Consider the following 27,046-nt stretch of genomic DNA (forward strand, 5'->3'; position numbering starts at 1 on the left):
GGGGAAAGAAGACAAAATGAATACCCAATCATAGAATCCTAAAATTGGAAGAGACTTCAACGTCCATCCAGTCCAAGAAGCAGGGAAACCGCATTCAATCGCAGCCACTCTCATCCAAACAAAGGATTGCGGAAGGCAATGGAGAAGTCTGTGGACCTTCTGCAGCCTCAGCTTGCCTCCTCCTTGCTCCATCTCCCTGCTCTCCATAAAGAAAACAGACAAGCCGTATGGCTCCCATTACGGCAACATGTTGAAGCCTCCCTGCATGCTTTTGGTTAGTTGCATATGGTGAGAGTTCAGGCCTGATCCTAGCTTGATCCTCCTGGCTCCCTCCACATTCATGCAATCCCCACTCCCCCCACCCCAAAAGTATATATATATTTGATGGAAAGAAAGAGAACCATGCTCTGTCTCCCGGGAGATTTTCATCTTGATCCGTGCTCATTTACAAATATATTAAAAGTGGAAGGCTATGGAAGGGGCAAAAGGCTGGAGCAGATGCCGGTTCATGGCGGTGCCCCCTCTTGTTGTGCAGGTGTTGAGGGCTGTTTGTTGCAAGGGACCCCCATCGCCACCACCTCCTCCTTTTCTCCTTCACACTTCATTAGTTTAATATCTCCCACGTCTGTGTTCAAACACCTGGAACCGCAAGGAGCGGGTCGAGCCGGATTTAAGCAGACACCCCAAAGAATGTGGAGCATCTCCAGAGAGATTTGGAAAGAAGGAGAACGTCAGATGCTTCTTGGTTCTTACAAAGGCATTTCTTACTACAACTTGAGCATCCTTTATCCCCGATTCCAAAATCTGAAATACTCTGAAATTTGAAATTGTCCACGCACAGCTACACCAGAAGTTTCCAAATTGTGTCGCAACCCATTCATGTGCCAACTGCAGTTTGAAAGTGTATCACACAAATGTACCAAGACACTACTACATCTATGTGAAATGAGCACTAAATCATATGGTAAGTAAAGGTAAAGGTTTCCCCTGACATTAAGTCTAGCTGTGTCTGACTCTGAGGGGTGGTACTCATCTCCCTATCCAAGATGAAGAGCTGGCATTGTCCATAGACGCCTCCAAGGTCATGTGGCCAGCATGACTGCATGGAACACTGTTACCTTCCCTTGTGAATTACCACCCCAAATAACCAAACCGAATCTAAAGTTGACCAGAAAGTGATTTGTAACCCTTTTGGTACTAATGTTGGAGAGTGGTTCCTGGTCAGAGTGGTCCCTGGTCAAGGTGGTTCTGGGTCAAGGTGGTCCCTGGTCAAAGTGGTCAAAGTGGTCCCTGGTCAGAGTGGTCCCTGGCCAGGGTGGTCCCTGGTCAAAGCAGCCCCTGGTCAAAGCGGTCCCTGGTCAGAGTGGTCCCTGGCCAGGGTGGTCCCTGGTCAAGGTGGTTCTGAGTTAAGGTGGTCCCTGGTCAAAGTGATCAAAGTGGTCCCTGGTCAGAGTGGTCCCTGGCCAAAGTGGTCCCTGGTCAAAGCGGTCCCTGGTCAAAGCAGTCCCTGGCCAAAGTGGTCCCTGGTCAAAGCAGTCCCTGGTCAGAGTGGTCCCTGGTCAAAGCAGTCCCTGGTCAAAGTAGTCCCTGGCCAAAAAAAGGTTGGGAACCACTGTTTGGAGGGAATGAACAAAAGCACCATGTAATAATGTGACTATAGATTTAGATAACATATCTCTACCTTAGGAGAACCATTATGGTGGAGTGGAAGACCAGACTTCAACTCTTAACTTAACCATGTAAACCCATTTTATGAACTGGGAGAAGTTGCACTCTCTCAGCCTTAGTGGAAAGCAAGGGCAAACATCTTCTGAACAGTTCTTGCCAAGAAAACAGTGCAAGAGGTTGACCTTTAGTTTCGCCATAGGTCAGAAATGACTTCAAAACACACCAAAGCTACAAATCTCAGCTTTAAGAGAGCTAAGGCAGTGCAGTCACTTGAGCTACAGCTTTGGAGACCAGAGTTCGAATCCATGGAATCTCACTGGGTGACCTTGAGCACAAGTCACACACTCTCAACCCCAGAAGAAGGCACAAACTCCCTCTAAATGCAACATCCAAGAGAGCCCCAAGGCAGCAATGACTTGGAGGTACACAAAAATAAGAACAATCTCAGCCTCTCAACTCACAGAATTGGATTGCTAGAAATCTCTATGTCCTCCAGTGTGACTGGAATAAATTTACCATAATGTTACACTGGCAGACTTAGAGATTCTTAGAAAATTTTTAATCAAGCCAGTGAATAACCCAATCTACAAAAGTCCAAAAAAAGTGGGGAGGGGATGACACTACTGAAAAGTCGTCTCTGTGTATGATCTGCTTCTCTGCGTAATGAAGGGCTTTGCTGTCACAACTCTATCAGCGCCTTCCAATATACAGCAGGGCTGTGTCTGTCATTAGGAAAAGCAAAGCGATCACTCCAGGCGGTCGATGATGTGAAGCAGAGGTGGGAGCAAAATATTGGAGGAGACACCCACATGGGACCCCCAAGCAAGTCTGTTGCCTTTCATGGGGACGGAAGATGTCTTCCCATTGTGTCAGAGAGAGATTCAATTGCCAGATCTTTCAGCTCTTTGGTACAGAAGCCAGGAAGACTCATTTGCTTCATCTCAGGAAGAAAACTCTCTCCTTAGGGTGCATCTACATTGCAGAATTAATGCAGCATGATTCCACTTTAACTGACATGGCTCAGTGCTATGGAATCCTTAGAGTTGTTTGTTCGTGAAGCACCACCACTCAGCACAGAAGGCTAGAGGACCTTGTAAAACTATAAGTCCCGCAATTCAATTGCATAGAGCCATGGCAGTGGAATAAAGCTACATTAGTTCTGGATCTATATCAGTATTTTGCAACCTGCAAGGGGGTGTCAGAGGGGCCGCCAAAGACCATCCAAAAACACAAAAACAAAATCTGGCTACCAGTATTAAAAAACTCTAAAATTACAACAGCAAAACAACAGAGAGGAAACAACCAGGCACATCTTAACACCTCTCAACAGAACATTTTCCCAGGCTCAGCCAAGCCTTCAAATGCTAATGAAGGTGGTCAGCTGAAACATTCACACCTAGCTTCAGCAGAGAGCTCTTTGCCCCACCCCAGTCATTCCACAGATATATAAACCCATTTTCCTATTTCCAACAGACCTCACTACCTCTGAGGATGCTTGCCATAGATGCAGGCGAAACGTCAGGAGAAATGCCTCTAGAACATGGCCCTATAGCCCGAAAAAACCTACAAGAACCTAACAAAAACACAGTATTTTCTGTTGGTCATGGGGATTATGTGTGGGAAGTTTGACCCAATTCTGTTGTTGGTAGGGTTCAGAATGCTCCTTGATTGTAGGTGAACTAGAAATCCCAGAAACTGCAACTCCCAAATGTCAAGGTCTATTCTTCCCAAACTCCACCAGTGTTCACATTTGGGCATATTGAGTATCTGTGCTAAGTATGGTCCAGAACCATCATTGTTTGAGTCCACAGTGCTCTTTGGATATAGGAGAACTACAACTCCAAATCTCAAGGTCAATGCCCACCAAACCCTTCCAGCATTTTCTGTTGGTCATGGGAGTTCTGTAAACAAATTTTGATTCCATTCTATCTTTGGTGGGGTTCAGAATGCTCTTGGATTATAGGTGAACTATAAATCCCAGCAACTACAACTCCCAAATGACAAAATCAATCCACCCAAACCCCCACCAGTATTCAAATTTGGGCTTATTGAGTATTGCGTCAAATTTGGTCCAGTGAATACTTCCTGCAAAAGATATTTCCATTGCAATTCATGAAAGTAGCAAAATTACAGTTATGAAGTAGCAACAAAAATAATTTTATGGTTGGGGGTCACCACAACATGAGGAATGGTATGAAGTGGTCGCAGCTTTAGGAAGGTTGAGAAACACTGATCTATATTGTCATATAATTATAGGCTGGATTCACTCTAAACACCTTCACAGAAGCATACGAGATGCTCGGCCTGTCATTGAACATCAAGAAAACCAAAGTGCTCTTCCAGCAGTCAACAGCCAACCCCTCTCCAACGCCAGAGATACAGCTTAATGGCGTAACATTAGAAAACGTTGACCATTTCCACTCCCTTGGCAGCCACCTCTCCACCAAAGTCAACATCGACACCGAAATACAACACCGCCTGAGCTCTGTGAGTGCAGCATTTTTACGAATGAAGCAGAGAGTGTTTGAAGACCGGGACATCCGAAGGGAGACCAAGGTGCTTGTCTATAAAGCTATTGTCCTCCCAACCATGCTATATGCCTGCGAAACGTGGACTGTCTACAGACGTCACATGCAACTCCTGGAACGGTTCCATCAGCGCTGCCTCCGGAAAAACAAGCGGACAAATGTCAGCATGCTGGAAGAAGCAAAGACCACCAGCACTGAAGTGATGGTCCTCTGCCATCAACTCTGCTGGACCGGCCACATTGTCCGGATGCCCGACAACCATCTCCCAAAACAGTTGCCGTACTCTGAACTCAAGAACAGAAAACGGAATGTTGTTGGACAGGAAAAGAGATTGAAAGATGGGCTCAAAGCCAACCTTAAAATCTCCGGCATAGACATGGAGAACTGGGAAGCCCTGGCCCTTGAGCACTCCAGCTGGAGGTCAGCTGTGACCAGCAGTGCTGTAGAATTTGAAGAGGCACAAATGGAGGGTAAAAGAGAGAAACGTGCCAGGAGGAAGGCGCGTCAAGCCAACACCGACTGAGACTGCCTTCCACCTGGAAACCAATGCCCTCACTGCAGGAGTAGATGCAGGTCAAGAATAGGGCTCCACAGCCACCTACGGATCCACAAGAATACTGATCATGGAAGACTATCCTACTCATCCAACAAGGGATCACCTAAGAAGAAAGAATAGGCTGGATCCACACTGGATCAATGCATTTAATATGCATCAGGTAACTGACTTATACGGCAGTGTAGATGCATTCATATTGTCAGTGTAGACCTCTATTATGCATAAATAAATGGTTCTAAATAAATAAACAGATAAACAAATAAATAAATTATGTTCCAGTAAATAATAGGGTAGGATTTCTTTAAGGCCACTCTTAACAAACTTGAGATTTGATTCCAAGACAACTTGTTTTGCAAGCTCAGCCCTTTTATCCGCTTTGCTACGCTGCATGTATTGCCAGGTATGCAAAACCAAACAAAGCGAAACAACGAATGCAGATACTTTGCCAATGAATCGTCAACATAACCCATGGAAAACATCTTGCAATGAGTCTTATAGGTTGGTGCATAAACTTATGTGAGAAAATATAAATGCATGGACACATAGAATCATAGTGTTGGAAGAGACCTCGTGGGCCATCCAGTCCAACCCCATTCTGCCAAGATCATGCAATCCTTTATTTGTTCCTTCTCCGTTGACTCTGTTAAAAGTACTTTGTATATTTTTGAAATTACTTTACACATTCGTAGAATCATAGAATCATTGAGTTGGAGGAGACCTCCTGGGCCATCCAGTCCAACCCCATTCTGCCAAGAAGCAGGAAAATTGCATTCAGAGCACCCCCGACAGATGGCCATCCAACCTCTGTTCAAAAGCCTCCAAAGAAGGAGCCTCCACCACACTCTGGGGCAGAGAGTTCCACAGCTCTCACAGTCAGGAAGTTCTTCCTAACGTTCAGATGGAATCTCCTTTCTTGCGTCCTAGTCTCCAGGGCAGCAGAAAACAAGCTTGCTCCCTCCTCCCTGTGACTTACCCTCATATCTTTATCTATATCCCTCCTCATATCTCCTCTCCGCCTTCTCTTCTGCAGGCTAAACATGCCCAACTCTTTAAGCCACTCGTTATGGGGATTGTTCTCCAGACCCTTGATCCTTTGAGTTGCCCTCCTCTGGACACATTCCAGCTTAGAGTTGACATCTCCCTTCAGCTGCATGCCCAGAATTAGACACAATGTGATTCCAAGTGTGGTTTGACCAAAGCAGAATAGAGGGGTAGCATGACTTCCCTGGATCTAGGCACTAGGCTCCTCTTGATGCAGGCCAAAATCCCATTGACCAAAATCTTATCTGAGCTTGGATAAAAAGTATTTCAGGGGAGTTTGGGGGGCTTCACTGTTGAATTAAAGCATTTTGACACCACTTTAACTGATATGGTTCAATACTATGGAATCATGGAAGCTGTCTTAGTCTTCTTTCGTGTCCAATTCTGGGCACCACAGTTCAAGAAATATATTGACAAGCTGGAATGTGTCCAGAGGAAGGCGACTAAAATGATCAAGGGTCTGAAGAACAAGCCCTATGAGGAGCGGCTTAAAGACCTGGGCATGTTTAGCCTAAAGAAGAGAAGGCTGAGAGGAGATATGATAGCCATGTATAAATATGTGAGGGGAAGCCACAGGGAGGAGGGAGCAAGCTTGTTTTCTGCTTCCTTGGAGACTAGGACGCAATGGAGCAATGGCTTCAAACTACAAGAGAGGAGATTTCATCTGAACACAAGGAAGAACTTGTGGTCATATAGTGCAGTACAACTGCATTATATGAGTCTGCACTGGATCTACACTGCATTATATGGCAGTGTTACTTACTTACTTAGGCGATCCCTCGCTTTCCGAGGATGATTGTCTTCCAATATTCTTGTGGGTCCGTATGTGGCTGTGGAGGCCTATTCTTGCTCTGCATCTTCTTCCGCAGTGAGGGCATTGCTTTCCAGGTGGAAGGCGGTCTCGGCCGGGGTTGGCTTGACGCGCCTTCCTCTTGGCACGTTTCTCTTTTTCACCCTCCACTCGTGCCTCCTCAAATTCTGCAGCACTGCTGGTCACAGCTGCCCTCCAGCTGGAGCGGTCAAGGGCCAGGGCTTCCCAGTTCTCAGTGTCTATGCCAGAGTTTTTAAGGTTGGCTTTGAGCCCATCTTTAAATCTCTTTTCCTGTCGACCATCATTCCACTTTCCGTTCTTAAGTTCGGAGTAGAGCAGCTGCTTTGGGAGACGGTGGTCGGGCATCCGGACAACATGGCCGGTCCAGCGGAGTTGGTGGCGGAGGACCATCGCTTCAGTGCTGGTGGTCTTTGCTTCTTCCAGCACGCTGACATTTGTCCGCTTGTCTTCCCAAGAGATTTGCAGGATTTTTCGGAGACAGCGCTGATGAAATCGTTCCAGGAGTTGCATGTGACGTCTGTAGACAGTCCACGTCTCACAGGCATAGAGCAGGGTTGGGAGGACAATAGCTTTATAAACAAGCACCTTGGTATCCCTACGGATGTCCAGGTCCTCGAACACTTTCTGCTTCATTCGGAAAAATGCTGCGCTTGCAGAGCTCAGGCGGTGTTGTATTTCGGTGTCGATGTTGACTTTGGTGGAGAGGTGGCTGCCAAGGTAGCGGAAATGAACAACATTTTCTAATGTTACACCGTTAAGCTGTATTACTGGCATTGGAGAGGGATTGGCTGGTGACTGCTGGAACAGCACCTTGGTTTTTTCAACGTTCAGTGTCAAGCCGAGCTTCTCGTATGCTTCTGCAAAGGTGTTTAGAGTGGCTTGTAGATCTTCTTCTGAATGCGCACAGACGACGTTGTCATCAGCATACTGGAGTTCTATAACAGATGTTGTTGTGACCTTGGTTTTGGCTTTCCGTCTGCTGAGGTTGAGTAGCTTGCCATCTGTCCAATAGATGACTTCCACTCCGATGGGAAGCTTCCCGTCAACAAGGTGAAGTATCATAGCGATGAAGATGGAGAATAGAGTTGGGGCAATAACACATCCCTGTTTGACACCCAATTCCACCTTAAATGGGTCACTTTGGGAACTTGTTTTTCTGGCGGAAGAGCGTGTTGGTGATAAGAAGGTTGTGTTCCGCACATTTGGTGAGAAGCAGGATGCCGTTTGAGTTGCTGTTTCCAACCCCATCTTTTCCAATGGTCCCTGGCCACAGGTCGAAGTCTCGCCCGACTCTTGCATTGAAGTCCCCCAGGAGGATGATTTTGTCCTCCTTAGGTATCCCCGATAGGGCGGTGTCCAGCTGACAGTAGAATTTCTCCTTGTGTAGATCCAGCCTGGTGGCGCAGAGAGTTAAACTACTGAACTGCTGAGCTTGTTGACTGAAAGGTCGCAGAATCAAATCCGGGGAATGGTGTGAGCTCCCGCTGTCAGCCCCAGCTTCTGTCAAACTAGCAGTTCAAAAACATGCAAATGTGAGTAGATCAATAGATACCATTCTGGCAGGAAGGTAGCAGCGCTCCATGCAGTCATGCTGGCCACATGACCTTGAAGGTGTCTATGGACAACACCGGCTCTTTGGCTTAGAAATGGAGATGAGCACCAACTCCCAGAGTCAGACTCGACTAGACTTAATGTCAGGGGACAACCTTTACCTTTACTAGATCCAGCCATAGCCTTCCAAGGTCTCCCTTTTAGTAGGAGTAAGCCACCTATATGGTGGCTTACTCCTACTCTAACCACTATCAAACACTGCTCCCCATGAAACAGGGCCGGCTTTTAAGTAAACACACAGAGGATCGTAATAGTAATCTATTTCATTCCCTAAATTCTGGAAGGGAATGGTGTTTTTTTTTCTCACCGAGGAAACTTGAGTTAAGATCAGTTTGTAAACCTCCCAAATTAAGACCAGACCCTCTTCTTCTTCCCAAAACTGACAGCATCTCCGGCTTCTGATCAGAAGACATTCCAGCTCAGCTACAAACTATGCTGATACCAAAGGAATTTCCCCTTCACCGCCTTCTCCCAGGGTGCGTCTACGCTGCAGAATTAATGCAGTTTGACACCACTTTGAACTGCCTTGGCTCAATGCTATGGAATCCTGAGAGTTGCAGTTTGGTAAGGCACCAGTAAGAAAGCTAAAGATTTTGTAAAACTACAACTCCCAGGACTCCACAACTTGGCCGTTTTGAGTCTCCTTTTGGGGTAATAATAATAAGAATCACAAGCCTGAAACAATGTTACGGAAAGTGAAAACGTCAAATGACTCTGGGACTTCCGAATTCAGACCGACGAAACTTTTGGAGCACAATACTCCTGACCTCACAATCATGGGAAAATACAAGTATGGATCATCAATGTTGCGATCCTAGGGGACAGCAGGATTGACAAGCAACTGGAAAAGCTGACATCATACGAGGCTTTAAAGATCGAACTGCAAAGCCTTGACAAGCTAGTCAAGGTGGTCCCAGTGGTGATCAGCACTTACTTAGGTGATCCCTCGTTGTCCAAGTAGGATGGTCCTCCAGGGTCAGTGTGCAGTGGGTCCGTAGGTGACTGTGGAGCCCTATTCTTGATCTGCATCTTCTCCTGCAGTGAGGGCATTGGTTTCCAGGTGAAAGGCGGTGTGGGTCCTACTACCGATTCCAAATGCGTCTGGGTATCGAGTAGACCTACCAGCCAAGGCTTGTAGATATTTCAGCGGTCCCGATCAGGGTTGGCTTGATGCGTCTTCCTCTTGGCACGTTTCTCTCTTCCACCCTCCCTTCGTGCCTTTTCAAATTCTGCAGCACTGCTGGCCACAGCTGACCTCCAGTTGGACCGCTCAAGGGTCAGGGCTTCCCAGTTCTCAGTGTCTATGCCAGAGTGTTTAAGATTGGCTTTGAGCCCATATTTAGATCTCTTTTCCTGTCCTCCAACATTCTGTTTTCCATTCTTGAGTTCAGAGTAAAGCAACTGCTTTGGGAAATGGTGGTCGGGCACCCGGACAACATGGCTGGTCCAGCACAGTTGATCACTTCAGTGCTGGTGGTATTTGCTTTTTCCAGCACACTGACCTTTGTCCACTTGTCTTTCCAAGAGATTTGAAGGATTTTCCAGAGGAAGCACTGCTGGAATCCTTCCAGGAGTTGCATGTGACGTCTGTAGACAGTCCAGGTTTCTCAGTCATATAGCAGGGTTGGGAGGACAATAGCTCTATAAACAAGCACCTTGGCATCCCTACGGATGTCTCAGTCCTCAAACACTCTCTGCTTCATTCGGAAAAGTGATCAGCACACTGGGTGCAGTACCTAAAGGCCATGGCCTGCACTTAAAAACAATCGGCACTGACAAAATTACCATCTGTCAGCTGCAAAAGGCCACCCTACTCAAATCCGCATGCATTATTTGTTGATACACCACACAGTCCTAGACACTTGGGAAGTGTCTGGCGTGTGATCCAATACAACAGCCAGTGGACTCATCTTTTTATGTTTCAAATATTATTATTAATAATAATAGAAGCATAGAATCATAGAATCACAGAGTTGGAAGAGACCTCATGGGCCATCCAGTCCAACCCCCTGGCAAGAAGCAGGAAAATTTCATTCAAAGCAACCCTGACAGATGGCCATCCAGCCTGTTTAAAAGCCTCCAAAGAAGGAGCCTCCACCACACTCCATGGCAGAGAGTTCCACTGATGAACAGCTCTTTATTAATAATGATAACAACAACAACAACAATAATAATGGGGTGCCAAACTGCATTAATTATACAGTGTAAATACACCCCCATTATGCTGTACATATGCATTATATTGTGTTTTTGGGGAATCTGTACAAAGAATGGGCAAAGTTTCCATCTGAAAGTTCCCAGTGGTCTAAGAACCCCGGCTCTAAAACTCCTGGAAACTGATCATCAGAAAAAACAAACTTTTCTTTCTTCCCTTTTGAAACCCGAGTCTCTCTGCAAGTAGAGATAAATTGCTAATCACTCCTGCCATGCCCAGCTGGTATCCATCAATGCCTTTAAGCCCTGCCTGAAAGAAGCCCACTTCAAACCTTCACGCCTTAATTCAGGAGCATTCACTGCACTGCCTTAGATGGGTTATTTCTGATATGTCTGTTATCTCTCTGCTGGATTTAGGCTTCTGAAGCATGAGGACTCCCCTTGGATTTCTGATTGATTCTGTTTAGACTCTGGTGGAGTTTCCTTCTCTGGAGGTTTCAAAGTAGAACAATGGCTTCAAACTACAAGAGAGGAGATTCCATCTGAACATGAGGAAGAACTTCCTGACTGTGAGAGCCGTTCAACAGTGGAACTCTCTGCCCCGGAGTGTGGTGGAGGCTCCTTCTTTGGAAGCTTTTAAACAGAGGCTGGATGGCCATCTGTCAGGGGTGATTTGAATGCAATATTCCTGCTTCTTGGCAGAATGGGGTTGGACTGGATGGCCCATGAGGTCTCTTCCAACTCTTTGATTCTATGATTCTATGATTCTAGAAGCTGGATGGCCATTGGCCAGGAGGGCTTAGATTGGGTATTCCTGCATGGCAGAAGAGGGTTGTATTGCATGGATCTCATGGTCTCTTCCAACTCTATGATTCTATACAAATGTTGTTGTTGTGTGCTTTCAAAAGTTTTTTCTGACTAATGCCAACTTCAAGGTGAACTTGCCATGGCTCAAAGTAATGGAGTCTGGCGTCACCGCAAAATAATAATTAAAGATTCAATTATAGGCTGATCTGTTTTAGCCAGCCCAACAAATTTCATTAGGTGATGTCTCTCCATGGCTTGTGATGTTTGTGCTGGTACAACTGTACCAGGAGCTCCAACTTTATTTCCTTTCTCTTATCTGTTTGCAGTCATAGGGCAGGCCTCCTGTCCATCATAATTAAGCTTTGGTTCCGCCCCTTGTTCAGGGCTCTGGGAGGGAAAGGAGCCATTTTTTGGTCAGTCTCACACAAGGAAGCTAAACTATAGGACGTAGATCAGTTCGTCCCATAGAAAAACAGAAATTCCAGGGAAAAGGTCCCAAGGCTCTGGCTGAGAGCTCACAGCCTCACAGCAATCAGAGGGGAAACAGCCCTGAAGTTTTCAAAGAATTCTCTGAGGGAGGACAGCACTACAGATCCACGGAACTCCATCTGAAATATCTACAAGCCTCGGCTGGTAGGTCTACTCGATACCCAGACGCATTTGGAATCGGTAGTAGGACCCACACCAATGAGGCATAGATAGTAAACAGCCTGGGAGAGGTTAAATAGGGTTTTTCCTACAGAGAAAGTACAGTTAATTAAAGTCAGGTACCAGTCCATTGAGGACTAGACTAAGAAAACCTTGAAGTGTTGTTTGAACCATTGAAGATTTGTTGTTTGCTCCATAATAAAGACTTTGTTGTATCATTAAAGACTCTAAAACCATCACTTCAGAAAAATCCCTGAGAACCTCTCTTTGAGGCGCCCTGGCTTCCCGCTGGGCTTAAAGTATACATCCTATAGAAAAGACAGCTGTTACAGGCCCAGCACGCGACAGAACAATGTTTTCTGAGCTCCATCATTTGTGCTACTTTGGAAATGCACGATTATGTGACCAGAGACAACCACCAGAAGATATGATGACATGCCGTGCCAGACCCTAAGGATATCCTTTTAGACAACAAACAAGCTCTGATACATGCCTGCAATGGTCACATAGACTTCGAATAAAGATTAGCATGTATGCAATACATCAGCATTTTTCAACCTGGGGTCAGGACCCCAATGGGGGTCACAAGGAGGGGTCAGAGGGGTCGCCAAAGACCATCAGAAAACACAATATTTTCTGTATTGTCGAAGGCTTCCATGGCCGGAATCACTGTTGTTGTAGGTTTTTCGGGCAATATGGCCATGTTCTAGAAGTATTCTCTCCCGACGTTTCTCACAACCTCTGAGGATGCCTGCCATAGATGCAGGTGAAACATCAGGAGAGAATGCTTCTAGAACATGGCCATATAGCCCAAAAAACCTACAACAACATAGTGATTTTGGCTCTGATTGCTGTGAGGCTAAGAGGCTTTGAGCTCTCAGCCAGAGCCTTGGGACCTTTTCTCTGGAATTTCTGTTTCTGTTTCCTTGGATGTTCCTTTTCCATGGATGCTCTTGAGAAAAGAAGCTTTTCTAAGGGACGACCTGGTCTACGTCCTATAGTTGAGCTTCCTTGTGTGAGACTGACCAAAAAATGGCTCCTTTCCCTCCCAGAGCCCTGAACAAGGGGCGGAACCAAAGCTTAATTATGATGGACAGGAGGCCTGTCCTATAACTGCAAACAGATAACAGAAAGAAAATAAAGTTGGATCTCCTCATACAGCCGTACTAGCACAGTACTTTTCTGTGATCATAATGCAACAACACCAGAATATATATCCTTTTCCCTTATACATTTATCTAATCGTCTCCTAAAACCTAAATCCCAGGAAATGCCAATAATGCTGAACATCATGGCAAGTTAAAGACTCATTCAGTGGGAAGTTTATGGACTAGAGGACATGTCTTTAAAAGACAAATGCCAGGAAGCATAAGGGGAAAAACCACACCAGCCAAAGATAAACAAGACCTCATGAATAGCCGGAGATAACCAGCCACTTGTTCCTGGGGCTTGACCTGTGACCTGACTTTTCACCTTTGTAAACAAGACAGCTGGTGGCTTAGAGATTCTCCTTGTGCACACCTCTTGGAAATTCCTCTTGAAGTTACATGGTTGAGTTGCCAAAAATATGTGGCACCTTCCCATTGAAACACAATGCAATGTTTGCCCCACCTGCCGAGGATTCTTTCCAGGGATTTTCACTGAGAAAGCCAGATTTGTGGTTTGTATCCATCCCAAACATGCACAAATGCCCAGCCGTGCTTAGTGAGGACATTTGGAGAAAAACTAGGCAGCAATGCAGGCTGATTTCTATGTGCCCCTTGATCGGAAATTGTATGGCTCCAAAACAAGGAACTAACCCAAGCAGTGGATTATTGGCAATCCAGTGGGATGCTAAATCTGAATGTTTCTATTCATAAGAAAAGTGTAGAAATCCTTCTACTCTCCAAATAGTTTTGGACTATTGTTAGCAATTAATACAGACTGAGTATCTGTGCTGGTACGACTGTACCAGGAGCTCCAACTTCATTTTCGTTCTATTTAATGTTTGCATGTATTCCAAGGTTTCAGGGGTTTTGCAAAAAGGTGACTTCCCTTGGTTTGCAGTTATGTCATTGAGGGCATCGTAGCCCCCTGCCTTCTCTGTCCTTGCCAAGGTAGCGGACCCTCTTTCGTGCGGTCCTAGGGGTCTCTCTTCCTGGGGAGACCCTCCTAAAGTCTAGTATCGACTTCAGTTATAGGGCTAGCCACCTGTCTATCATTGTTATGTTTGGTTCTGCCCCTTTCCCCAGGGATCTGGGGAGGAGAGGGAGCCATTTTTAGTTCAGTCTTACAGAAGGACGTGGACCAGCTTCACCTGCAGAAAAGCTCCATTTCTTAAGAATTTCCAGAAAGCCCCAAAGCTTTGGCTGGGAGCTTACAGCCTCTCAGCCTTACAGCATCCGGGGGAAAACAGCTTTAGAGACCCAAAGAACTCCAGCTGGAGAATCTACAAGCCTTGACTGGTAGGTCTACTCAGCGCCCAAGAAGCAGTTTGGATCCGGTAGTAGAACCCACATCAGCAAAGCTTAGATAGTAGACAGCCTGGGAGAGGGTTAAAGAAAGAAATAGTTCTCCAGGCAAGGTGCCTGTCCATTGTAGACAAGTTAAGAAGCATTTGTTTGACTCATTAAAGATCTGGGAAGTATTTGTTTAATTTGTTCAATAATAAAGTACCTGGGGGTCGGGATCCCTGCGGGGGTCGTGACAGGGTGTCAGAGGGGTCACCAAAGACCATCAGAAAGCACAGTCTTTTCTGTTGTTTCTGGGGGTTATGTGTGGGAAGTTTGGCCCCATTCTATCATTAGTGGAGTTCAGAATGGTCTTTGATTGTAAGTGAACTATAAATCCCAGCAACTACAACTTCCAAATGTCAATGTCTATTTTCTCCAAACACCATCAGTGTTCATATTTGGGCATATTGAGGATTCATGCCAAGTTTGGTCCAGATCCATCATTGTTTGAGTCCACAGTGCTCTCTGAATGTAGGTGAACTACAACTCCAAAACTCAAGGTCAATGCCCACCAAACCCTTCCAGTATTTTCTGTTGGTCATGGGAGTTCTGTGTGCCAAGTTTGGTTCAATTCAATCATTGGTGGAGTTCAGAATGCTCCTTGATTGTAGGTGAACTATAAATCCCAACAACTACAACTTCCAAATGTCAAAATACCTCCCACACCCAACCCCACCAGTATTCAAATTTGGGTGTATCGGGTATTTGTGCCAAATTTGGTCCAGTGAAGGAAAATCCATCCTGCATATCAGATATTTACATTATAATTCATAACAGCAGCAAAATTACAGTTGTGAAGAAGCAACAAAAGTAATGTTATGGTTGGGGGTCTCCACAACATGAGGAACTGTATTAAGGGGACACGGCATTAAGAAGGTTGAGAATCACTGTAAACCCTTCCAACACATGGCCATCCAGCCCTGGTGGGAAAACCTCTGAAGAAGGAGACTCTACCACAGTCAGAGGCAACATAATCCACTATCAAACTGGGTTGTTGTAGGGTTTTCCGGGCTATATGGCCATGTTTTAGAGGCATTTTCTCCTGACGTTTTGCCTGCATCTATGGCAAGCATCCTCAGAGGTAGTGAGGTCTGTTGGAAGTAGGGAAATGGGTTTATATATCTGTGGAATGACCAGGGTGGGACAAAGGATTCTTGTCTGCTGGAGCTAGGTGTGAATGATTCAACTGACCACCTTGATTAGCATTTAATGGCTTGGAAGTGCCTGGGAGCCAGATTTTGTTCATTTTCATGGTTTCCTCCTTTCTGTTGAAATTGTCCACATGTTTGTGGATTTCAATGGCTTCTCTGTGTAGTCTGACATGGTGGTTGTGAGAGAGGTTTCTGTGTTCTCAAATACTATGCTGTGTCCAGGCTGGTTCATCAGGTGCTCTGCTATGGCTGACTTCTCTGGCTGGAGTAGTCTGCAGTGCCTTTCATGTTCCTTGATTCGTGTTTGGGCAACGCTGCGTTTGGTGGTCCCTCTTATTTGTCACTCAAGATGCAACCTAAACATTGAGAAGAATGGCTGGATGAAAAGAAGTTGCTCTACAATTGAATGGCTAGTTGGTGAACTTGCCTTCTTTGGATGTCTTAAGACGGAAGTGAACTGGCCATCATTTAAGTGTGCTTCAGTGGTGTATCCCTGCACGCTAAGAAGGTTGGACCAGATGCCTCTTTGGAATCTTTCCTGCTGTATAATTTGATGTTAATTGAAGTCTGATTCATGTTGCCCGGTTTACTCACCCATAAAGAAATTACACCATGATCAAAAAGAAAATTACTCGAAATTATGGAGATTTTTGGAGAACATATTCCTTCAAAAATCTATGTTGGTATATTCCTGCAATACAGAGCCAGGGTGATGTCATGGCTTTGAGCTCAATGGAAATCAGAGTTTGAATCCCTGATCAGCTATGAAGCCAATTAGGTGACCTTGGGCAAGCCAACTCAGGCCCCATCTCCACTGTCATATAATCCAGATTTATCAAAGCAGACAATCCACATTATCCGATTCAAACTGGATTTTATGAGTCCACACTACCATATAATCCAGTTCAAAGTAGATAGTCAGTAGGCCCCTTCCACATAGATGAATTATCTGTGAATTATGAACTGGAATATATGGCAGTGTGGACTAAGACAACCCAGTTCAAAGCAGATAATGTGGATTATCTGCTTTAATATTCTGAGTTATATGGCTGTGTGGAAGGGACTGTAGATGGGACCTCATACTCTTTCAGGTCCCTTCTACACTGCCATATAATCCAGATTATCAACTCTGATAATCCAGATGATCTGCTTTGAATTGCCATATAATCCAGTTCAAAGCAGATAATCTGGATTTTATGTGGCAGTGTAGAAAGGGCCTCAGCCTCAGAGGAAGGCAATGGGAAGCCTCTTCCAAACAGATCTTGCCAAGAAAACTTTGTGATAGGACCGCTATAGGTCAGAAATGACTTGACAGCACACAACAAATATCCCTGCAATAAATTATTCTGCGCAAAGCCACTCCCTAGCACACTAATAATAATAATAATAATAATAATAATAATAATAATAATAATTTATTTATATACCGCTCTACCTCCCTGAGGGGACTCAGAGCGGTTCCCAGGTAACATCACAAAACATGCAAGGTAAAAAACAACATAACCATAAGATTAACAAAACATTATCAGAAAGCTCCAAACACCAACAATGATGGTGACTGATGGTATATGTAGTCCAACAACATCTGGAAGGCTGCCTCTCTCTACTCTTCATGCTCAAGCAATTACAATGAGGCTTACTTGTAAATGAAATGCTCAGATTTAGCACGCTGCTCAAATAACAATAACCCAAAGCATTTAAAAGAGTCCATTTTTGGACTACAACTCTCAACATCCTGTTAGTATAACTGAGGGAGATGGGCATTGCAGTCCTCTCAAAAAGATACCTTTACCAAGAACTTCAGTTGCCTCTTATGGTGCAGCCACGCTGTAGTTTTGATGCAGTTTGGTACCACTTTAACTGCCATGGCTCAGTGCAATAGAATCCAAGGAGTTGTAGTTTGGTGAAGCACCCGTGCTCTTTGGAAGAGAAGGCGTGTAAAGCTACAACTCCCAGGATTCCATCGCATTGAGTCATAGCAGTTAAAGTGGTGTCTCTTATGGTGCATCCACGCTGTAGTTTCAATGCAGTTTGGCACCACTTCCATGGCTCAATGCTGTGGAATCCAGGGAGTTGTAGTTTGATGAAACACCCGTGCTCTTTGGAAGAGAAGGCTTGTAAAGCTACAACTCCCAGGATTCCATCGCAATGAGTCATAGCAGTTAAAGTGGTGTCTCTTATGGTGCATCCATGCTGTAGTTTCAATGCAGTTTGGCACCACTTCCATGGCTCAATGCTGTGGAATCCAGGGAGTTTTAGTTTGGTGAAGCACCCGTGCTCTTTGGAAGAGAAGGCGTGTAAAGCTACAACTCCCAGGATTCCATCGCATTGAGTCATAGCAGTTAAAGTGGTGTCTCTTATGGTGCATCCACGCTGTAGTTTCAATGCAGTTTGGCACCACTTCCATGGCTCAATGCTGTGGAATCCAGGGAGTTGTAGTTTGATGAAACACCCGTGCTCTTTGGAAGAGAAGGCGTGTAAAGCTACAACTCCCAGGATTCCATCGCAATGAGTCATAGCAGTTAAAGTGGTGTCTCTTATGGTGCATCCATGCTGTAGTTTCAATGCAGTTTGGCACCACTTCCATGGCTCAATGCTGTGGAATCCAGGGAGTTTTAGTTTGGTGAAGCACCCGTGCTCTTTGGAAGAGAAGGCGTGTAAAGCTACAACTCCCAGGATTCCATCGCATTGAGTCATAGCAGTTAAAGTGGTGTCTCTTATGGTGCATCCACGCTGAAGTTTCAATGCAGTTTGGCACCACTTCCATGGCTCAATGCTGTGGAATCCAGGGAGTTGTAGTTTGGTGAAGCACCCGTGCTCTTTGGAAGAGAAGGCGTGTAAAGCTACAACTCCCAGGATTCCATCGCATTGAGTCATAGCAGTTAAAGTGGTGTCTCTTATGGTGCATCCACGCTGAAGTTTCAATGCAGTTTGGCACCACTTCCATGGCTCAATGCTGTGGAATCCAGGGAGTTGTAGTTTGGTGAAGCACCCGTGCTCTTTGGAAGAGAAGGCGTGTAAAGCTACAACTCCCAGGATTCCATCGCATTGAGTCATAGCAGTTAAAGGGGTGTCTCTTATGGTGCATCCACGCTGAAGTTTCAATGCAGTTTGGCACCACTTCCATGGCTCAATGCTGTGGAATCCAGGGAGTTGTAGTTTGGTGAAGCACCCGTGCTCTTTGGAAAAGAAGGCTTGTAAAGCTACAACTCCCATGATTCCATCGCATTGAGTCACAGCAGTTAAAGTGGTGTCTCTTATGGTGCATCCACTCTGAAGTTTCAATGCAGTTTGGCACCACTTCCATGGCTCAATGCTGTGGAATCCAGGGAGTTGTAGTTTGGTGAAGCACTCATGCTCTTTGGAGAGAAGGCTTGTAAAGCTACAACTCCCATGATTCCATCGCATTGAGTCACAGCAGTTAAAGTGGTGTCTCTTATGGTGCATCCACGCTGTAGTTTCAATGCAGTTTGGCACCACTTCCATGGCTCAATGCTGTGGAATCCAGGGAGTTGTAGTTTGGTGAAGTACCCGTGCTCTTTGGAAGAGAAGGCTTGTAAAGCTACAACTCCCAAGATTCCATCGCATTGAGTCATAGCAGTTAAAGTGGTGTCTCTTATGGTGCATCCACGCTGAAGTTTCAATGCAGTTTGGCACCACTTCCATGGCTCAATGCTGTGGAATCCAGGGAGTTGTAGTTTGGTGAAGCACCCGTGCTCTTTGGAAGAGAAGGCTTGTAAAGCTACAACTCCCAGGATTCCATCGCATTGAGTCATAGCAGTTAAAGTGGTGTCAAACTCCATTCATTGTACACTTCAGAGTTACATTCCCAGCCTTTTGTTCCGGAAACTTTTAAACGTTTATTGAAGCCCTGCTCATTCAGTCTGCTTTTAGAATTTTTCATAAAATTCCTTTGAGATGATCATTTTACAGCAGGTTTTGAGTGCCAGAGCAGGAGATAAAGAGACGAGTCCCAGGACTGGATGCATTAAGTTTTCAGCACCTCCGAGAGAAGAGAAATCCCAGATACGGACCAGCGGCATTTCTTTCCCTTCTCTCAATTGCACCGATTCTGGCCATGGGCCCAATTGCCCTTTTGCACAGCACAATTCCACTTTAATTCCCATGACAACTTTCTAAGGACTCTTGGGATTTGTAGTTTAGGGAGGTACTAAACATCTCTGGCTGATAATTCCAAACCTCTCTGCCTAAACTGCAAATCCCAAGAGGACTCTTGCAATGTTTTGGTGCTAAATTCGTAAATACAGTAATCACTACATAACGTTACCATGTACTGAACTGCTTTTTCTATCAGTTTGTTGTAAAACATGATGTTTTGGTGCTTAATTTGTAAAATCATAATGTCATTTGAGATTTAATAAGCTTTTCCTTAATCCCTCCTTATTATCCAACATTTTCACTTATCCAACATTCTACTGTACATATATAATGTGATATGTTGGGAGACCCAAGTCCAAACATGAAATCCATTTATATTTCATATACACATTGCCTGGAGGTAATGTTAAACACAATATTTTGCCTGAAATAAGGTTTGTGTACATTGAATTATCAGAAAGCAAAGAAGTCACTATCTCAGCTGTATATGGAGATAGTTTTGGACCATTTCCGAATTCTGCAAAACGGATGCTCAACCTTTATAAGCTCTTTTGGATCTCCTTTAGGAGAGGAAAGTAGAATAATATTAACAACAACAACAAGCCAGTAAAGGTGGTTCCGGTGATGATCGGCACACTGGGTGCAGTGCCTAAAGACCTTGGTCTGCACTTAAAAACAATCAGCGCTGACAAAATTACCATCTGTCATCTGCAAAAGGCTACCCTATTCAGATCTGCACACATTATTTGCTAATATATCACACAGTCTTAGACACTTGGGAAGTCTCCGACGTGTGATCAAGACCAGCATGGTGATCTTGTTTACTGTGTAACAGCAACAACAACAACAAAGTATGGATAGTCAGTGTTGGAATCCCAGGTGACAGCGGGATTGAAGAAAAACTACTGGAAAAGTTTACATGATATGAGGATTTAAAGATCGAACTGCAAAGACTCTGGCACAAGCCAGTAAAGGTGGTCCCTGTGGTGCAGTGCCTAAAGACCTTGGCCTGCACTTAAACACAATCGGTGCTGACAAGATTACCATCTGCCAGCTGCAAAAGGCCATCCTACTGGGATCTGCATGCATTATTCACCGATACATCACAAAGTCCTAGACACTTGGGACTCTTGGGATTTGCAGTTTAAGCAGACAGAGAGCCTAAACTGCAAATCCGGAGCCCCCGGTGGCGCAGTGGGTTAAACCCCTGTGCCGGCAGGACTGAAGACAGACAGGTCGCAGGTTTGAATCCGGGGAGAGGCGGATGAGCTCCCTCTATCAGCTCCAGCTCCTCATGCAGGGAAATGAGAGAAGCCTCCCACAAGGATGATAAAACATCAAATCATCCGGGCATCCCCTGGGCAACGTCAAAGAGCCGGCGTTTTCCGTAGATGTCTCCAAGGTCATGCGGCCGGCATGAGTGCATGGAGCACCATTACCTTCCTGCCAAAGCGATACCTATTGAGTTACCCACATTTGCATGTTTTTGAACTGCTAGGTTGGCAGAAGCTGGGACTAACAGCGGGAGCTTACCCCGTTCCCTGGATTCAAACCACTGCCCTTTCAGTCAGCAATTTCAGCAGCTCAGTGCATCCTGTTTAACCCGCTGCTCCAGAGTTTGGAAAGCTCTGTCCTATCCCATATGTTAGAATTCTAAGTTAAAATCTGTGTCACTACTCTTTTTTTGGGGGGGGGGGGTTGAAATTGAAGTCCAAAACACCCGGAGGGCCAAAGTTTGCCCATGCCTAGTGAAGGAAACAAATCTGAAAGATTCATTTCCCTGAGTTGAGAGGGCTACAAAGTAGATCTCAGAAAGAAAATTGTGTTTGCCCTTTGCAAACATGTTACAAATGCATCACAACAATGGGACATTCTAGTGTTTGGGATATTTGGACTAAACTGGGATCCTTCCCAACAGGGAGATGACTCTCTTCTCTATGTCCTGGCTGCCCAAAATCCACGTTCCCTCTTGTTGTTAGCCTCCACATTTGTAACTCAACATTACTTTAGCATCACCGGACAATTTTATCTTCCCAGACTATTGAGTGGCAAAGATGTTTCTGCCACTGGAACCACATTCTGTCACTTTGTCCTTTTTTAAGGTGCCGTCCTCTAAGATTATATAGATATGTAATGGAGACTTTTCCGGTATTCGCAGCCTCTCCCAATACACTTAAAGGCTAAAGTTTGCAGCTCTCCCAGTCTCTCTCCCACATACACAGGTCTCTGCTGGAGCATTCACTTTTATTTAGACCCCCAAACAGAGCAAGGGAAAAAGTTTTGCCTGAAATCCTGTCACTGCGAAACAGTGCCCTAAAGGGACCATTGGCTACTGGGCTCATTTTAAAACTTCGATCTTGGTGCAAAAGGTCTCGAGTCTGACACTCAAGATCTCCTCATGAGTCTACATGTGCAAGGGTGCATCTAGACCACACCTGGAATATTGTGTCCAATTCTGGGCACCACAAGAAGAGAAGGCTGAGAGATATTGAGAGATATTGACAAGCTGAGAGATATTGACAAGCTGGAATGTGTCCAGAGGAGGGCGACTAAAATGATCAAGGGTCTGGAGAACAAGCCCTATGAGGAGCGGCTTAGGGAACTGGGCATGTTTAGCCTGAAGAAGAGAAGGCTGAGAGGAGATATGATAGCCATGTATAAATATGTGAGAGGAAGCCACAGGGAGAAGGGAGCACGCTTGTTTTCTGCTTCCTTGCAGACTAGGACGCAATGGAACAATGGCTTCAAACTACAAGAGAGGAGATTCCACCTGAACATGAGGAAGAACTTCCTGACTGTGAGAGCCGTTCAGCAGTGGAACTCTCTGCCCCAGAGTGTGGTGGAGACTCCTTCTTTGGAAGCTTTTAAACAGGGGCTGGATGGCCATCTGTCAGGGGTGATTTGAATGCAATATTCCTGCTTCTTGGCAGAATGGGGTTGGACTGGATGGCCCATGAGGTCTCTTCCAACTCTTTGATTCTATGATTCTATGATACACTGTAGAATTAATGTGGTTTGACACCACTAACCGGCATGGCTCAATGGTATGGAAACCTAGGTGATGGAGTTTCACAAGGTCTTTAGCCTTCTCTGCTAAGGGATTTTTGGTGGCTCGGCTGACTGCAATTTCCAAGGTCCCATAGCATTAAACCATAGCATTTAAAGTGGTGTCAGAGGGTATGAATTCTTTAGTGTTGATCTACTCAGAAACCTTGACCAAGGTGTGGTTGTTGAAGGCTTTCATTGCCAGAATCAATGGGTTTCTGTGAGATTTCCTGACTGTATGGCCATGTTCTAGAAGCGTTCTCTCCTGATGTTTTGCATACATCTATGGCAGGCAACCTCACAACCTCTGAGGATGTCTGCCATAGATGTGGGTGAACACCAGGAAAAAATGCTTCTGGAACATGGCCATACAGACTGGAAAACTCATAGCTACCCAAGGTGTGGTTGCTAGTAGTCAGAACCAGCAACACTAAGTTGGAAGGGTCAATTGAATGGATTCATTTTCAAACAGACATTTCTTGGATTTAAGTCCTAGCCCTCAGCATCTTCAGGTGATGAGACAAGAAATCTCTCCTGAAATCTTAACTGAACCGTGGCTGCCAGTCAGAGTCATTAACAATGAGCTAGAAAGGTCTCTTTAAACCATCTTTGTTCCTTTGGTGAAGCTTCTTGGTTCAAGTTTCAGCATTTCCCAGGATGGGAAGTACAGAAAAAGATCCTACCTGAAGCTTGGGGCATGGCTGCCAATTAGAATTGGAAACACTGGGTTAGAAAGGGACATTAAGCCTTCTCGTGTCTGACTTTGGAGTGTGGTGCTCATCTCCATTTCTAAGCTGAAGAGTCGGCGTTGTCCTTAGGCACCTCCAAGGTCATGTGGACAGCATAACTATATGGAACGCCATTACCTTCCTACCAGAATGTATTCATACCTATTGATCTACTCATTTTGAACTTCTATGTTGGCAGAAGCTGGGTCTAACAGCAGAAGCTCAACTTGCTCCTTGGATTTGAACCACCAACCTTTCAGTCAGCAAGTTCAGCGGCTCAGTGGTTTAACCCACTGTGCCACCTGGAGTCCTAACACTAATAATTCCCCCTAAAAGTAATTCTTAAAACTAATAATTCCTTCAAGTTACATTCCTGCTGGTCCTCCCTTTCTCTCTCCAGCTTCCTCTTATCAATACCATAGGGAGGAGGAAGCAAGCTTGTTTTCTGCTGCCCTGGACACTAGGACGCAGAACAACGGCTTCAAACTACGGGAAAGGAGATTCCACCTGAACATTAGGAAGAATTTCCTAATTGTAAGAGAGAGATGTTCAGCAGTCAAACTCTCTGCTCCAGAGTGTCGTGGAGGCTCCTTCTTTGGAGGCTTTTAAACAGAGGCTGGATGGCCATCTGTCAGGAGTGCTTTGAAGGCAACTTTCCTGCTTCTTGGAAGAATGGGGTTGGAGGCTCAATTTTTTTGGAGGTTTTAAAACAGAGGCTGGATGGTCATCTGTCAGGGGCATTCTTGGAAGAACGGGGTTGGAACCGCAGGGGACTCAGGGTGGATCACAATCCACATATACTGTACATGGCAAACATTCAATGCCATAGACACACAACATACATAGATAATATATTTTAAGCAGAGGCAGGATGGCTATCTGTTGGGGGCATTTTGAATGCGATTTTCCTGCTTCTTGGAAGAATGGGGTTGGAGGCTCTTTCTTTGGAGGCTTTGAAACAGGGGCTGGATGGCTATCTGTCAGGGGTATTTTGATTGTGATTTTCCTGCTTCTTGGAAGAATGGGGTTGGAGGCTCCTTCTTTGGAGGCTTTGGAACAGAGGCTGGATTCCCTGCTTCTTGGCAGAATGGGGTTGGGCTGGCTCTCCATGAAGTCTCTTCCAACTCTAATATTATATTATTCTATGATCTCGAAAATCAATCACACATATAAAGTAAGGGAAGAGTGAAAAATCTACAAACTACAAGAGGAGATTCCATCTGAAGACGAGGAAGAACTTCCTGACTGTGAAAGCTGTTCAGCAGTGGAACTCTCTGCCCCGGGGTGTGGTGGAGGCTCCTTCTTTGGAAGCTTTTAAACAGAAGCTGGAGGGCCATCTGTCAGGGGTGATTTAAATTCAATATTCCTGCTTCTTGGCAGAATGGGGTTGGTCTGGATGATCCAGGAGGTCTCTTCCAACTCTTTGATTCTATGATTCTATGATTTGGAGGTTTTGAAACAGGGGCTGGATGGCCATCTGTCAGGGGTGTTTTGAATGCAATTTTCCTACTTCTTGGAAGAACGGGGTTGGAGGCTCCTTCTGTGGAGGCTTTGAAACAGAGGATGGATGGCCATCTGTCAGGGGTGTTTTGATTGTGATTTTCCTGCTTCTTGGAAGAATGGGGTTGGACTGGATGGCCCATGAAGTCTCTTCCAACTCTAATATTATATTATTCTATGATCTCGAAAATCGACCACACATATAAAGTAAGGGAAGAGTGAAAAATCTACAAATCCCTAAAATTTCTGGCTAATTTTGGGTAAGTCCAAAAAGACCCCCAAAATAAATTTTCTGGAGAAAGCTAACCCAGTGGATTGTCGAAGGCTTTCATGGCCGGAGTCACTGGGTTGTTTTTAGGTTTTTCCGGGCTATATGGCCATGTTCTAGAGGCATTTTCTCCTGACGTTTCGCCTGCATCTATGGCAAGCATCCTCAGAGGTTGTTGTAGGTTTTCCCGGGCTATATGGCCATGTTCTAGAGGCATTTTCTCCTGACATTTCGCCTGCATCTATGGCAAGCATCCTCAGAGGTTGTTGTAGGTTTTTCCGGGCTATATGGCCATGTTCTAGAGGCATTTTCTCCTGACGTTTTGCCTGCCTCTATGGCAAGCATCCTCCGCCGAAGCAGAAGTGTTGACGCGAATTGTCGACTGATCGATGGAGTCAACCAGTAGCATCCAGCCCAAGGAGTTTAATACTAGGTGGCCTGGGAGTTGTAGTTTAGCACCAGAAAATACCTCTGAGGATGCTTGCCATAGATGCAGGCGAAACGTCAGGAGAAAATGCCTCTAGAACATGGCCATATAGCCCGGAAAAACCTACAACAACCCACTAACCCAGTGGATTGCTCGAAATATACCTCTCCCTCCCTTTAAAGTTTTGCAGGTTTGCAATCACTCAAACAGCAGAAATTACAAAGAATCTCAAATACATGCAAGTATCTTCATTTCTTAGCAACAGGGAGAGGAAAAGATATCAGCCAGATCTTACCTTGCAGCAGACAGAACTTGGGTTTGTCCTCCAAATCCTCTTCCTACTATTTTTAGAGAAATATATCTATTTGTTCAGGAGTCCTTTTCGTTTTTAGAGAGTCTTCTTTCTCCCCCAAAGCCTCAAAGCTGGAGAGCTGGTTGGAAGAGACCTCTCCAAAGCAAACATTGTCCTCTGACCGTCAAAAGCAAAATGAAGTGATTTTTCAAAGTGAGAAGGTCGGGTGATGGAGTCAACGGAGAGAAGAGAAGCCCACACAGCGAGGGAATCACAGGGGAGGAGGAGGGTGAGGATGAGGAGGAAAACAAGGGAGGGAAAAGAGCGAGATGCGCAATGGTGCGCTTTTACGCACGGAGTCGCAGCTCTTCTTTTGAGCGCCGGTCTAAGCGGAGCAGCTGCAAAACTGCTTTCTGGCTCTTTCCCCCGCTTCCCTTTCCAACCTGCTTATATGTTCTCCTCCGGGCTTTGATGTGAGCAGTGATGTCAGCCTGTATTAGCATAACAAAAAGAGAGAGGGAAGGGAGAGGGAGGCAAACACCCCAGCCAGCCTTTTGCTGCTTCCCAACAGACGGATCACCTGTTTGATCTATTCGGAGGGGGAAGGAAGAGGCAACAAAAGAACCCTCAAAAGGCACATATTTGCCAAGGGATCATGCCTCCAGTCCTCCCCCCCCCTTGGAGCCCCCCCCCCTCCCTCCCCAAATGAAGCCCAACCCCTCCCTTGCATTCCTGCCAAGACATATATCAAGATTAACAGCAGAGGGCAGGATGTATTGTCGAAGGCTTTCATGGCTGGAATCACTAGGTTCTTGTGGGTTTTTTCGGGCTATAGAGCCATGTTCTAGAGGCATTTCTCCTGACGTTTCGCCTGCATCTATGGCAAGCATCCTCAGAGGTTGTTGTAGGTTTTTCCGGGCTATATGGCCATGTTCTAGAGGCATTTTCTCCTGACGTTTCGCCTGTATCTATGGCAAGCATCCTCAGAGGTTGTTGTAGGTTTTTCTGGGCTATATGGCCATGTTCTAGAGGCATTTTCTCCTGACGTTTCGCCTGCATCTATGGCAAGCTTCCTCAGAGGTTGTTGTAGGTTTTTCCGGGCTATATGGCCATGTCCTAGAGGCATTTTCTCCTGACGTTTCGCCTGCATCTATGGCAAGCTTCCTCAGAGGTTGTTGT

General features: G+C 45.4%; 1 protein-coding gene across 2 annotated transcripts in view; it reads right to left on the reverse strand.

Annotated features, from left to right (window-relative positions):
- The window catches only part of WNT11 (Wnt family member 11), an 89,304-nt gene extending 62,796 nt beyond the window's left edge, over positions 1-26,508 (reverse strand). The window contains exon 1 of one of the 2 annotated variants that reach the window (XM_060771248.2): positions 25,871-26,508. The gene's annotated coding sequence lies outside the window, so the exon portion shown is untranslated. Of the gene's footprint in view, positions 1-156; positions 301-25,870 lie in introns of those variants that run through there. The other variant, XM_067466465.1, reaches the window with a different exon arrangement.
- Positions 26,509-27,046: the final 538 nt, after the last annotated feature.

This window comes from Anolis sagrei, chromosome 3 (genome assembly GCF_037176765.1).
Source record: "Anolis sagrei isolate rAnoSag1 chromosome 3, rAnoSag1.mat, whole genome shotgun sequence".
In the NCBI taxonomy this organism is placed as follows: domain Eukaryota; kingdom Metazoa; phylum Chordata; class Lepidosauria; order Squamata; family Dactyloidae; genus Anolis; species Anolis sagrei.